Consider the following 12,925-nt stretch of genomic DNA (forward strand, 5'->3'; position numbering starts at 1 on the left):
AGTGCTCAAACAATGATATATTTCCCCCAAAGATGCTTAAATTCTCTAAAGTGTTTTACGACTCTAGGTGCTCTCTGAGCCAGGCTACAAACTGTATAATAAAACCAGTCTCATTACTTTATATTTATACCGGATTTATAAATCAAAATGGCATTTCCTTATCTGGGAATAAAATATGGTTGTATTCTTAGTCATATCTTACACCAAAAGACAAAACAAACGGGTAAAGCCTTAAACATTAAGGAAAGAAACCATAAAAAGGGTGAAAAAATTTATGGCAGAAAATGGCTTTAATAATCTCAGCGTGGGGAAGGTCTTTCTAAGTATGACATAAAACATCTATTAGTCAGGGTTCTCTTGAGAAACATAACCAACAGAAGACACACACACATATACATACACATATACATTATAAATATTATACATAGACACATAACAATGTATGTATACAACGTGTGTGTGTGTGTGTGTGTGAGAGAGAGAGAGAGAGAGAGAGAGAGAGGGAGAGAGAGAGAGAGAATTGGCTCATGGGATTGTGGAGACTTTCAAAGTCCAAAAGCTGCATGGCAAGCCAGCAGTCTAGAGAGTCAGGTAAGAGTCGGCATTGTAGCCCTGACTCAGAGTCTGGAAATTCAGGGAAGACTTCTACATTGTAGTCTTGAGGACAATTTTTTCTTCTTTGGGGATCCCTAGTTTTGCTCTTAAGATATTCAACTGATTGGATGAGGCCCACCCGCAGGATGGAGGGAAATCTGCTCTACTCAAAGCCTGCTCCTTTAAAGACTAACCACACCTAAAAATACACTTTCGTTTGTGGTTCACAAAGATCACTCAAAAAGCAACAACGGAAACAATACACTTCCACGGTAACATCGGGGCTAGAGGTTGAGCAAACAAGCAGGTCCCATGGCCAGGCCAAATTGACACATGAAATTCACCATCACGGCAGAGAAGATGGAAAAGAGGGGACGAAGAAATGTGACCAAAGACACGAAAGTGACGGCGGCCGTGTGTCACAGGACTTGCAATTCTTGCGTCATGGCTGCTGGTGCAACTTTGTCCTACCCTTGGAAGTGGCAGCTTGAATGAACCATCAACTTAGGAAATGCTCCTCTTTCTAAAGGTGCTTTTAAAGGGGTGTTTTCAAAGGAAATTCTTAGGCTGAGAATGGAACCCGGGTGATTCTTCTGGAGTGAAATGATCGACTTGTTTGGCACCTGGAGCATCATGGTTCCTGGGTCTGTTTGTGGTTTGGGAAGTTTTTTGAATGAGTTACTTTGTATTTGATGTTATCTTGCCGGATCAACTTGAAACTGACATTTTCTTATTAAAAGAGGTTTTTTTCTTCTTTTTTAGGGACTCCATTTAATTGAATTTAAGAGCCCTCAGAAGGGGCACCCGTGTGGCCCAGTTGACTAAATGACTGACTTCGGCTCAGGCCATGATGTCGCGGTGCGTGAGTTTGAGGCCCTCACTGGGCTCTCCCGCTCTCAGCACAGAGCCTGTTTCAGAGCCTCTGTCTCCCCCCTTCCCCTCTCTCCCCAAAATATATAAACATTAAAAAATTTAACAATAAATAAATGAAAGCTCTTCGTGAGCAAAAAATCCTGCCTTCTGTGGCTTCCCTTTATAAGTACCTGGGAATTTTTATTGGCTGTTCATTGCTATCACACAATTTCTGGAGGATGGTTAGCAACGTGTTTCTTTATGGGGCTGATTTGCATAAATCTTCCCTGAGAGTTTCTAACCCTTATGGAACTACAAATGTGCATATCTCTTAACCCCAGCTTCTCATGAAAGGAAGGGGAGGGATCAGTTGCTGGCTCACACACTGCAGACCGAGGACGCGTGGGGACACCCAGCTGTCTCAGTGAGGCCGTGCGGGATTAATTGTCGTGGGCCTAACGTTGAGGAGGTCAGACCCCGCACCGGTGATCTCTCCTTTTCTAGTTCTGCCTTGCCACCTTCTTGCCGGTGGAGCCTTCAAAAGCACCGCCAGGGTAAAGCTGTTACAAGGATCAGTCTCTGGGGAGCAAAGTAGCCACAGTCTTATTTTTTTATTTTATTTTTTTAATTTTTTTAACGTTTATTTATTTTTGAGACAGGGAGAGATAGAGCATGAACGGGGGAGGGTCAGAGAGAGGGAGACACCGAATCCGAAGCAGGCTCCAGGCTCTGAGCCGTCAGCCCAGAGCCCGACGCGGGGCTCGCACTCACGGACCGCGAGATCACAACCCGAGCCGACGTCGGACGCTGAACCGACCGAGCCCCCCAGGCGCCCCCACAGTCTTACCTTTTTAAACTAGGTGGGAATTTATGATGCAGTTGTCTTTCTTCTAGAATGGCCTCGTCCTATTCGTGAAGCGAAAGTCCCTCTTTGGGCGATTTCTTTTCACAAAGGAAGAACGACGACGGCGTTAATAATGACCGGGAAAAAGGGAGCAAAACCATGTAAGATAAAGTATCACCCCACATGTGCTCCAGACACAGCAGAAAAGAAAAAGGGATTGTAACGCCTCTTCCTTGCTAAGTATGGTCTCGTCGCAGCGAAGGCCGTGGGTGCAGGAGAGAAAGGCTGGAGGCTGCAACGTTGAAAATCATGTTGAAGGGCAACCAAGCAGCTGACAGGTGGTGAGGCCAACAGCATCACAGACACAGGAACCGTGTGTGTGTGTGTGTGTGTGTGTGTGTGTGTGTGTGTGCACGCCTACTCTCCTACCTTCCTCATCTCCCAACACCTCCCACTGTCGCCAGCAGTGATACCGACAGACCCTCACCCTCACCCTTCCTCACCCTGTAGGAGACGAGAACTGAGCCGACCACTTCCCGGCTGGCCCGACACAGGACCGAGGCTGACATTTGCAGAGAAGGCCAGCAGCCTAGAGGGGCAGGTACAGCCCAGACATCCTTCAGTAGGTGAATGAATAAAATTAAGGAAGACCCCAAATCAAACCGGGGGCCGTCCAGACAGCAGGGCAGTATTCAGCAATAACACGAAGCGAGCTATCGAGCCATAAAAAGACACGAATGAAACCGATGTGCAGTTGCTAAGAAGACTGCGTGCTGTGTGCTTCCCAGCACGTGGCATTCTGGAAAAGGCAGAACTATGGAGACAGTAAGAAGACCTTCAGGGAAGGGAGGGATGAACAGGGGCTGTACCGGACAGTTTACCAAACTCTTCTGTTTGGTATTATACCGGTGGACACCTGTCATTATCATTGTCGAAACCTACAGCACGTACAACATGGTGACCCCTGATGAGGGACCTTCGTTAATAATAATGCATCAGTACTGGTTCATTGATGGGTAACAAATATACCACCCTAGTGCGAGATGTTAATAATAGGGGAAACTGTGGCGGGGCGGGGGGGTGGGGAGGAGAAGAGGGTACGTGGGAACTCCGTACTTCCCACTCAGCTTTTCTCGTGTGTGTCGCCCTCGTCCTCCAGGTCAACCTCGTGGTCCAGGATGGCTGCTGGAGCGCCAGCCATCTAAGTTCCAGGAGGCAGGAAGGAGCATCCCAGGTGGCCTAGCTTTCGTTAATTCACCTTTCTAGAAGTCCAACTCAACACGTGCGCTTCGTCACATGGTCACTCCCAGCTGCAGGGGAGGCCCGGGAAATGTCGTCTCTTCTCTGGGTGTAGGGACACCCCTCGTGATACTGGAGATCTGTCACTAAGGGAGAACAGGAGGGTGGGTATTGGACAGCCAGTGGCTGTCTCTGCCTAAGGAAGGCGCCCCCCGTTCCTGAGAGCTTAGATGCTGGCCTTTCAGAGAAGCCCTGTGGCTTCTCAATGACTCTGCTTGAGGGACACTGCTGAGTCTTTCCCAGCCCGGAAGATTCCAGAAGAAATGCCTGAGTGGTGGGGAGGATCGCTCTCCTGCCAAGAGGGCTGGGAAGGACCGCTGTCTGTGCTTTGCCCCTTCAGAGGAAGACCTCCCTGGACTGTCTTCTGACGTCACTGTTTCTCCACTGAAGGGATAAGCGAGGGGATAAGCGAGGCCCCCCGGTGACTTGTGTAGTAATATAATGTGCTGGTGAGGCACAGGCCTCCTGCTCTTGTTTCAAATTTTTTATTTTCTTAATGTTTACTTTTTCACATTGATATTTATACTTTTATAAAAATATATTTCTATATTATTATAAGTTATGTATGAAAATGTTTTCATATTTATTTCTTGAGATAGAGAGAGACTGAGCAGGGGCTGGGGAGGGGCAGAGAGAGAGAGGGAGACACAGAACGGGCAGCAGGCTCCAGGCTCCGAGCGGTCAGCACAGAGCCCGACGTGGGGCTCGAACTCACCAACCGTGAGATCACGACCCGAGCCAAGATTAAGAATTGGAGGCCTAACCGACTGGGCCACCCAGACCGTCCCCCCCACGGACGCCCCCAGGCCTCCTAAGGAAGGGGAAACCTTGCCTATGTGCCCGGCAGGGCCTGAGAGCCCAGGCCGCAGTCTACAGCGTTTTGTGCTCAGTGGGAAGCAGGAGCCTGGAAGGAGCGGACGCCTGAGTTCCTCAAGCCAGGCTGGGCACCTCCCCTGCAAGGACAGTGGATCACAGGCCCCTTGTGGGAACGGAATGGCCCGGATGGGGTTTCCATCTGACTGCACTCACTGTGACCTTCTGGGTGCTGGGCTAATTGCCTTAAGTGACCGCACAAGCACGGAGGGCAGAGGAGGAGGGGGGAAAGAGTGTGTGAAAGTCGCTGAGTGTACCTGGGTGCTTTGCACACATTTCTTTTTCTTTCTTTCTTCCCTTCTTTCTTTCAGGTGGAAGTGGGATTTCTTTTTCCTTTTTTCTTGTCTTTTTTTTAATTTTATTTTTTGAATTTACATCCAAATTAGCGTATCGTGCAACAACGATTTCAGGAGTAGATTCCTTAATGCCCCTTCCCCACTTAGCCCATCCCCCGCCCGTGCTTCGCACACATTTCAAGCAGAATTGTCCTGTAAATGGGACACCTACTTCTCCGCCCCAGCCCCCTTTGCTGACCCCACCAAAGGGACCAGAGCCCAGGTAAATAAGGTCACGTATCTCTCATGTGCGTGTGAGGAAAGCCCTTTGTTTTTGTTTTAACGTTTATTTATTTTTGAGACAGAGAGAGACAGAACATGAACGGGGGAGGGTCAGAGAGAGAAAGGGAGACACAGAATCTGAAACAGGCTCCAGGCTCTGAGCCGTCAGCACAGAGCCCGACGCGGGGCTCGAACTCACGGACCGCGAGATAATGACCTGAGCTGAAGTCGGACGCTTAACCGACTGAGCCTCCCAGGTGCCCCGAAAGCCCTTTGTTTTAAGACCATGATACATCCGCTTAAATATTAAGCTAGTTGATGGGGTGGGGCCGGAGCCTCTTAGAAAACTGGTCACAGTCACAGCCCAGGATGTGAAAACCACGGGATAACGGTTATGTGGACAAGTCTGCCTTTCTTTCTTTTTTTTTTTATTTTTATATATTTTTTTATTTAAAAAAAATTTTTTTTAACATTTATTTATTTTTGAGACAGAGAGAGACAGAGCATGAAGGGGGGAGGGGCAGAGAGAGAAGGAGACACAGAATCGGAAGCAGGCTCCAGGCTCTGAGCCATCAGCCCAGAGCCCGACACGGGCTCGAACCCACGGGCCGCAAGATCGTGACCTGAGCCGAAGTCGGACGCCCAACCGACTGCGCCACCCAGGCGCCCCAAGTCTGCCTTTCTTAAGAGATACGTTGTGTTTCTGTATCAGCGGAGAGAAAGAAGTTTAAGGTAATCTGGGGGCAAAGCATCCATGATAAAAAGTCACCGTTGAGGTGTTTCTCTACCTTCACTCATTTAAAACACACCGAATGGCTATCTCCCAGTAACAGGGCCTGGTGCTGTTTTGCCCACCGGTGAGAGAGGGTACAAGGGAGCTATGGATGGGGTTGTCTGATCACCAGGGACAGGTCCTGGCTGGTTACCGCTGAGATGTCGTGACTGTGGACAGTGGGCCTGCCGGGTCCCTGCGGTCTCTGTGCCGGGCTGGGAACACCCTCTTCCTGAAGATTGCTGTGCCTGTCAGCGTTTCCCCTAGGGGCCCAGCCACCTGCCCTGAGGCCTGGTCTGCAACACTACTCGCCCCCACCCCGGACTCCTCGAGTCAAGGGACCCTTGCTTTGGTGTAGGAATAAAGGACAGTCCAATTCCTACCATACCCTAGCTTCCCCAAAAGATCATTTGTCTTCCCCAAATCTTCTCCTCATTGTAAACACATAACCTCTATGCGCCTCACTATGGCATTATATCTGTATACAGAATCTTCTGGTAGCCTTTAAGGGCTCGGGCTTCTGCAATATGAAGCCAAGAGATTTGTGGGCTGTCCCTGCTTTCTGTCCTGCTGTATCTCTTTGGAGCAGATAATCTCACCTGGCTCACCAAACACTCATCCCAACTTCTTCTCATAAAGCTCATAGGGTCGTAAGGGCTCTGCTATAAAAGCCCAAATAGGAAGCCCCTAAACTGTTTTTGGGGGCCTGTGACATGATCATACATGCATTATTATTATTTTTTTTAATTAACGTTTATTTATTTTTGAGACAGAGAGAGACAGAGCATGAACGGGGGAGGGGCAGAGAGAGAGGGAGACACAGAATCGGAAGCAGGCTCCAGGCTCTGAGCCATCAGCCCAGAGCCCGACGTGGGGCTCGAACTCACGGACCGCGAGATCATGACCTGAGCTGACGTCGGACGCTTAACCGACTGAGCCACCCAGGCGCCCCAGATCATACGTGCATTAAACGAAGGGTCATTTTGGCTGCAGTGGGATCCGCTGGTCAGGAAATTAACAAGAGCTGGGGACAAGTTGTGGGCACTGGAAGATCCTAGATGACAAAGAAAGATGAGTTCTAGCCATTCATCAGGGAAAACCAAGCCTGGGCAAAGAAGATCCAGATAATAGTTGGAATGTATCATCAAATTATTTGTGAGAGTTTGGTTATAATTAGCCCTAAATCATAAGTAACTTTTAGGGGCACCTGGGTGGCTCAGTTGGTTGAGCGTCCGACTTCCACACAGGTCATGATCTTGCGGTTTGAGTTCGAGCCCCACGTCGGGCTCTGTGCTGACGGCTCTGTGCTGACGGCTCGGGGCCCGGAGTCTGCTTCGGATTCCTTGTCTCCCTCACTTTCTGCCCCTCCCCCGCTCACGTTCTGTCTCTCTCTGTCTCAAAAATAAATAAAAACATTAAAAAAAGTTATTTATAATATACCTTTTTTTTTTTTTACATTTATTCATTTTTGAGAGACAGAGTGTGAGCAGGGGAGGGGCAGAGAGAGGAGAAGACACAGAATCCGAAGCAGGCTCCAGGCTCCAAGCTGTCGGCACAGAGCCCGATGCGGGACTCGAACTCAGGAACCGTGAGAAGATAGTTACAAGCAACAATGGAATGAAGTCTCAAGGTGGTACAAGTGTGTCCCATTTGGATTAAAGAACTCTTTGTTGCTATTGGAACGCTTGTAAACATCTTGCAGAGAGAGAGAGAGAGAGAGAGAGAGAGAGAGAGAGAGAGAATGGTAAGAGACTTTGAAACGAATGAGAACCTAATAGCAAGATCACATAACAACAGTTCTTGTTGTCAGATCAGCTGCTCTGCCCAAGATTTTCCTTAGCAAAACCATTTCCTGTGTTATTGTTCCAAATGGTCATTTTTATCATTCATTGTTCATCTTAAATACAGGCTGGACAAGAGGTTCTGTCTTTTCTCATTTATCACTCACATCAAGTTGCATTTTACGGTAGTGTTGGGGGGGTTTTCCATGAGGATAAGGCTAATTTAGGACGATTCTCCAACCCAATCTTGGGGTGAGGATACTGTCCATCTGTGAAACTTTACAGGTTCTTCTACTAAAACAATGTTTCAGTTGACTTTATTTTTTAGTGCAGTTATAGATTCACAGGAAAATTGAGCAGAAAGTAGAGAGAATTCCCATGTATTCCTTGGCCCCCAACACATAAAGCACCCCTCCCCTCTAACAACATCTTGCACAGAGGGGTCCATTTGTTACAATTGATGAAACTACATTACACATCATCCTTATCAACCAAAGTGCAGTTTATATTAAGTTTCACTCTTAGTGTTGTCCATCCTTTTAATTTTTTAACGTTGGTTGATTTTTGAGAGGCAGAGAAAGACTGAGTGCAGGAGGGGAGGGGCAGAGAGAGAGAGGGAGACACAGAATCTGAACGCTTATAGCATTTTGCAGAGAGAGAGAGAGAGACAATCTGAATCTGAATCCGAAGCAGGCTCCAGGCTCTGAGCTGTCAACACGGAGCCGGATGCGGGGCTCAAACCCACGAACCGTGAGATCACGACCTGAGCTGAAGTCGGATGCTTAACTGACTGCCATTTTTGTTGTGCATTCTATGGGTTTTAGCAAATGTATAATGACACATGTCCACCATTACAGGATCACACAGCATAGTTTCCTTACCTTGGAAAATCCCCTGTGCTCTGCCTGTTCATCCGTCCCTCTCTCCCTCCCTCCTAACTCCTGGCAACCACCAATCTTGTTACTGTCTCTATAGTTTCGCCTTTCACAAAATATCATACATGTAGTTGGAATCTAGCATGTAGAATTGGTTTCTTTCGCTTAGTAATATGCATTTAAGTTTCCCTCCTGTCTTTTCACGGCTTGATAGCTGTTTTATTTCCACTGCTGCGTAATATTCCATTGTGAGATGTACCACCGTTTGTGCATCCGTTCACTCACTGAAGGAAATCTTGGTTGCTTCCAAGTTTCGGCTATAAAGCTGCCGTAAACATTGTAGCAGGATTCTCGCACAGAGAGTCGTGACGTTGAGGCTTTTCTTTCGAGAGAGCAACCTTATTGGTGCCGGCACGGCTCAGTTGGGTTCATACCCAAAGAACTGAGCGCTGAACATCACGTGGCATAGTTTTTGTAATCCATTTTCTATTTCTTTATCTTCCATATATGGTAACACACACAAATATGTAGTCTGATTAAGTGGTCTCATGTTACAAAGTCATGAGGGATGTTGTCACGTAGGCGCATAGCCAGGTTACCTTGAGGTTGGTTTGTTTTTTGTTTTTTGTTTTTCTTTTTCTCTTTGTCTCTTTTTTTCCCTTCTCCGTAAGGAGGGGACCCTACCACAGTATGTGTGCAGGTTTTTGTATGGACATAAGTTTTCAACTCCTGTGGGTAAATACCAAGGGGTACAAATCGTTGGATCGTATATTATGGCATATTTAGGTTTATGAGAAATCTCCAAACTGTCTTCCAAAGTGGCTGTACCATTTGACATTCCCACCATTTTGCAATAAGTGAGATTTCTGGTTGCTCTATATGCTTGTCAGTATTTGGTCGTTTGGATTTTAGTCATTCTAATAGTATGCAGTGACATCTGATTTTTTTTCTCATTTGCAAGCTCCCTACTGACTTACGATGTTGATTGTTTTTTAACGTTTATTTGTTATCATTATATCTTCTTTGGTGAGGTGTCTGTTCAGATCTTTCGCCCATTTTAAAATTGGGGTTTTTGTTTTCTTATTGTTGGGTTTTAAGAGTTCTTTGTCTATTTAAGATACCGGTCTTGATCAGATATGTGTTTTGCAATTATTTTCTCCGAGTTTATGACTTGTTTTCTCATTCTCTTGACAGTGTCTTTGATAGAGCAGAAGTTTTTAATTGTAATGGAGGGTTCAACTTATCAATTGTTTTCACAGATTACGCCTTCGGTGTCGCGTATAAAACGAACAAAAAGTCATTGCCAAACCCGAGGTCGTCTAGATTCTCTCCTATGCTCTCTTCTGGGAGTTTTACAGTTTTGCATTTTACATTTAGGTGTCTGGTCCATTTTGAGTTAACTCTGGAAAAGGGTATAAGGTCTGTGTTTAGATACTTTTTTTCCCCCCTAGCACCATTTGTTGGAAAGACTGTCCTTTTTATGCTGAATTGCCTTTGCCCCTTTTCAAAGGTCCGTTGACTATATTTGTGTGGCTCTATTTCTGGGCTCTCCAGTCTTTGCCATTTTTCTGTCTGGCTATTCTTTCACCGATGCCACATGATTTTGATTGCCAACAACAGTTAGTAGTTACTTACGGTAGCTCTTGAAGCTTGTGTCAGTGCTCCAGACTTATTCTCCTTAAACATCGTGTTGCCTATTCTAGGCCTTTTGCCTCTCCATATAAACGTTAGAATTAGTCTGTGACGTCCACAAGATAAGCTTCTGGGGTTTTGACTGAGATAGCACTGCATGTGGTGTGTATGCATTTAGTTGCGTCTCTACCTAATGGCAGAATTGCCGGATTGTAGAGTAAACATATGTTCAGCTTTGATTCAGTTTATGTTCGGTTTTCAAAAATGGTCTTGCAAATTTACACCCCCACCAGAAGTATGTGGGTGTTGTAGTTGCTCTGAATCCTGGCAAGATGTGGTATTTTCCTTCGAGCTTTTTTGGCAGGTGTAAAATGGCGTCACATTCTCATTTCAATTTGCATTTTCCTGCTGACTGATGAGGTGGAGTACTTTTCATTTGTTGATCAGCCATTTGGATATCCTCTGTCATCAAGTTTCTGTTCGTCGTTTGTTCACTTTGTTCTGTTGGAGAGTCTCTCTTTTTCATATCAGTTTGAAGGAGTAATTTTTCTATTCAAAATGTGAGTCCTCTGTTGAGCCTGTATTGCAAGTTATCTTCTTCCAATATATAGATTCACTTTTTACTCTGTTAGTAGTGTCTTTTGATGAATAGAATTTTCTTTCTTTCTCTCTTTCTTTCTCAATCTTTTTGGTTCTTTTTTTAAAACAATGTTATGTTTATTTATTTATTTTTTTCAAAGACAGAGACAGAGAAAGCAAGCCAAGGAGAGGCAGAGAGAGAGGGAGAGAGAAATCCCAAGCAGGTTCCACACTATCAGTGCAGAGCCCAAAGTGGGGCTCGAACTCAAGAACTGCGAGATCATGATCTGAGGGGAAACCAAGAGTCGATGCTTAACTGAGCCACCCAGGTGCCCCCTAGAATTCTTTTTTAAAATAAAGTTTATTTATTCTGGGAGAGAGGGAGAGAGAAATCCCAGAGAGAGACAGAGAGAGACAGAGCATGAGCAGGGGAGAGGCAGAGAGAGGGAGGGAGACACAGAATCCGAAGCAGGCTCCAGGCTCCGAGCCGTCAGCACAGAGCCTGACACGGGGCTCAAACTCACAAACTGTGAGATCATGACCTGAGCCAAAGTTGGACGCTTAACTGACTGAGCCACCCAGATGCCCCAATTGTCTGCATATATTTTTTTAAATGTTTATTTATTTTTGAGACCGAGAGAGACAGAGCATGAATGGGGGAGGAGCAGAGAGAGAGAGGGAGACACAGAATCCAAAGCAGGCTCCAGGCTCTGAGCTGTCAGCACAGAGCCCGACGTGGGGCTCGAACTCACGGATCGTGAGATCATGACCTGAGCCGAAGTCGGGCGCTTAACTGACTGAGCCACCCAGGCGCCCCTGTCTGCATATGTTTTTAAACAGAGTATGGGTTAATTCCTCAATTTCGACTCTGCCAAATGCCTCCAATGTCCAATTGACTTCAAAGTGTCTGGTCTGATCTGATCACGCTGGTCCTTGTCCGAAACCTTTCCTTCACTTTCAGGATAGCTACTGTCAACGCAATGCACACCACCAACACTGGCAATGGTGCACTTCGAGGGTTTCTGTATTTCATCACAATTAAACTTACCCAGTATAAGTGTAAATAATGTTAGCTGCTATTACTAACAATTAGAGATAAATGGGTCAGTAGGTTGCATGGTCAGCTCGCCCTTGCTCTGAAAAAAACTAGAATAGTTTTTAATCGCTGTTAACGAAAACATTCCTCACATATGGTGTGTAAGAGACTACAGCAGAAAGAAAAACTTTTAGGGTTCGGCTAATTGTAGCCCCAGACTATTACAAGCCTGGAATTCCGGTGAGGAAATGAGTTAGATACATAAATAAAAGCACACAAAACGATCAATTATTTCATGCAAACTTACCTAAACAAGAAGCCTGAACTTCATCATAGCATCTCAGCATAGAACCTTTAGGATTTTCTAATGTTTGTTTCTTCCCCATATACATATACCTAGGATGTCCAAGGTGTGGTTTACAGAGGAATTACTCGGTGTTCTACTGTTTCTTGTGCACGTTTACATCTAAAATATTCTACCAAGTGTAGTGAGGCACTAGTACAGATTACAAATACTCAAGTAGTGAGACATCTCTGGGGGCAGGGGAATCATTCCCTGAGATCATGTCATCCATCACATGGATAGATAGGACAGAGCTCAGAGGAGAGTGGTCAGCCTACTAAGAGAAACCTAGAAATCATAGTAAATAAGAAATGACAAAAGGAGGAGACAACTGCGACCACAGAAAAGGGAAGAACTTGGGTGGAGGGCGTATGGAGGGAGCGGGGACAAAAGGCACCTGCTTGTAACTTGCAGGCATTTCAGAAGGGCCGTGAAAAGGAGACAGATTTCTTGAGTGTCTCTCCAGAATGCAGACTAACCCTCCAAGGGTGGAAGGTACCTGGAGTGAGTTTCAGCTGAGTAGAAGGAGAGCTTTCAAGGTGAAAGTTACCAGTGGAGTGAGTGTCCTTAGGAAGTCATGGGCTCCTTAATACTCGATGCATTCTAGCAGGTGGCTGGCTGTTCATTTGCCAGGTGTGTGTGTGTGTGTGTGTGTGGTGAGGGGGGTGTCTCACTAGATAGGTATCGAGTTACGTGTTCTTTACAGTCTTTTCTTCTTTTAAAAGTAATTGACTGGGGCACCTGGTGGCTCAGTCGGCTGAGCCTCCAACTTCGGCTCGGGTCAGGATCTCACGGTTCATGAGTTCGAACCCTGCATGGGGCTCACTGCTGTCGGCGCAGAGCCTGCTTCAGATCCTCTGTTACCCACCCCCCCCCGCCCCTCCCCTG

Source organism: Acinonyx jubatus, chromosome A1, assembly GCF_027475565.1.
Source record: "Acinonyx jubatus isolate Ajub_Pintada_27869175 chromosome A1, VMU_Ajub_asm_v1.0, whole genome shotgun sequence".
Taxonomy (NCBI): domain Eukaryota; kingdom Metazoa; phylum Chordata; class Mammalia; order Carnivora; family Felidae; genus Acinonyx; species Acinonyx jubatus.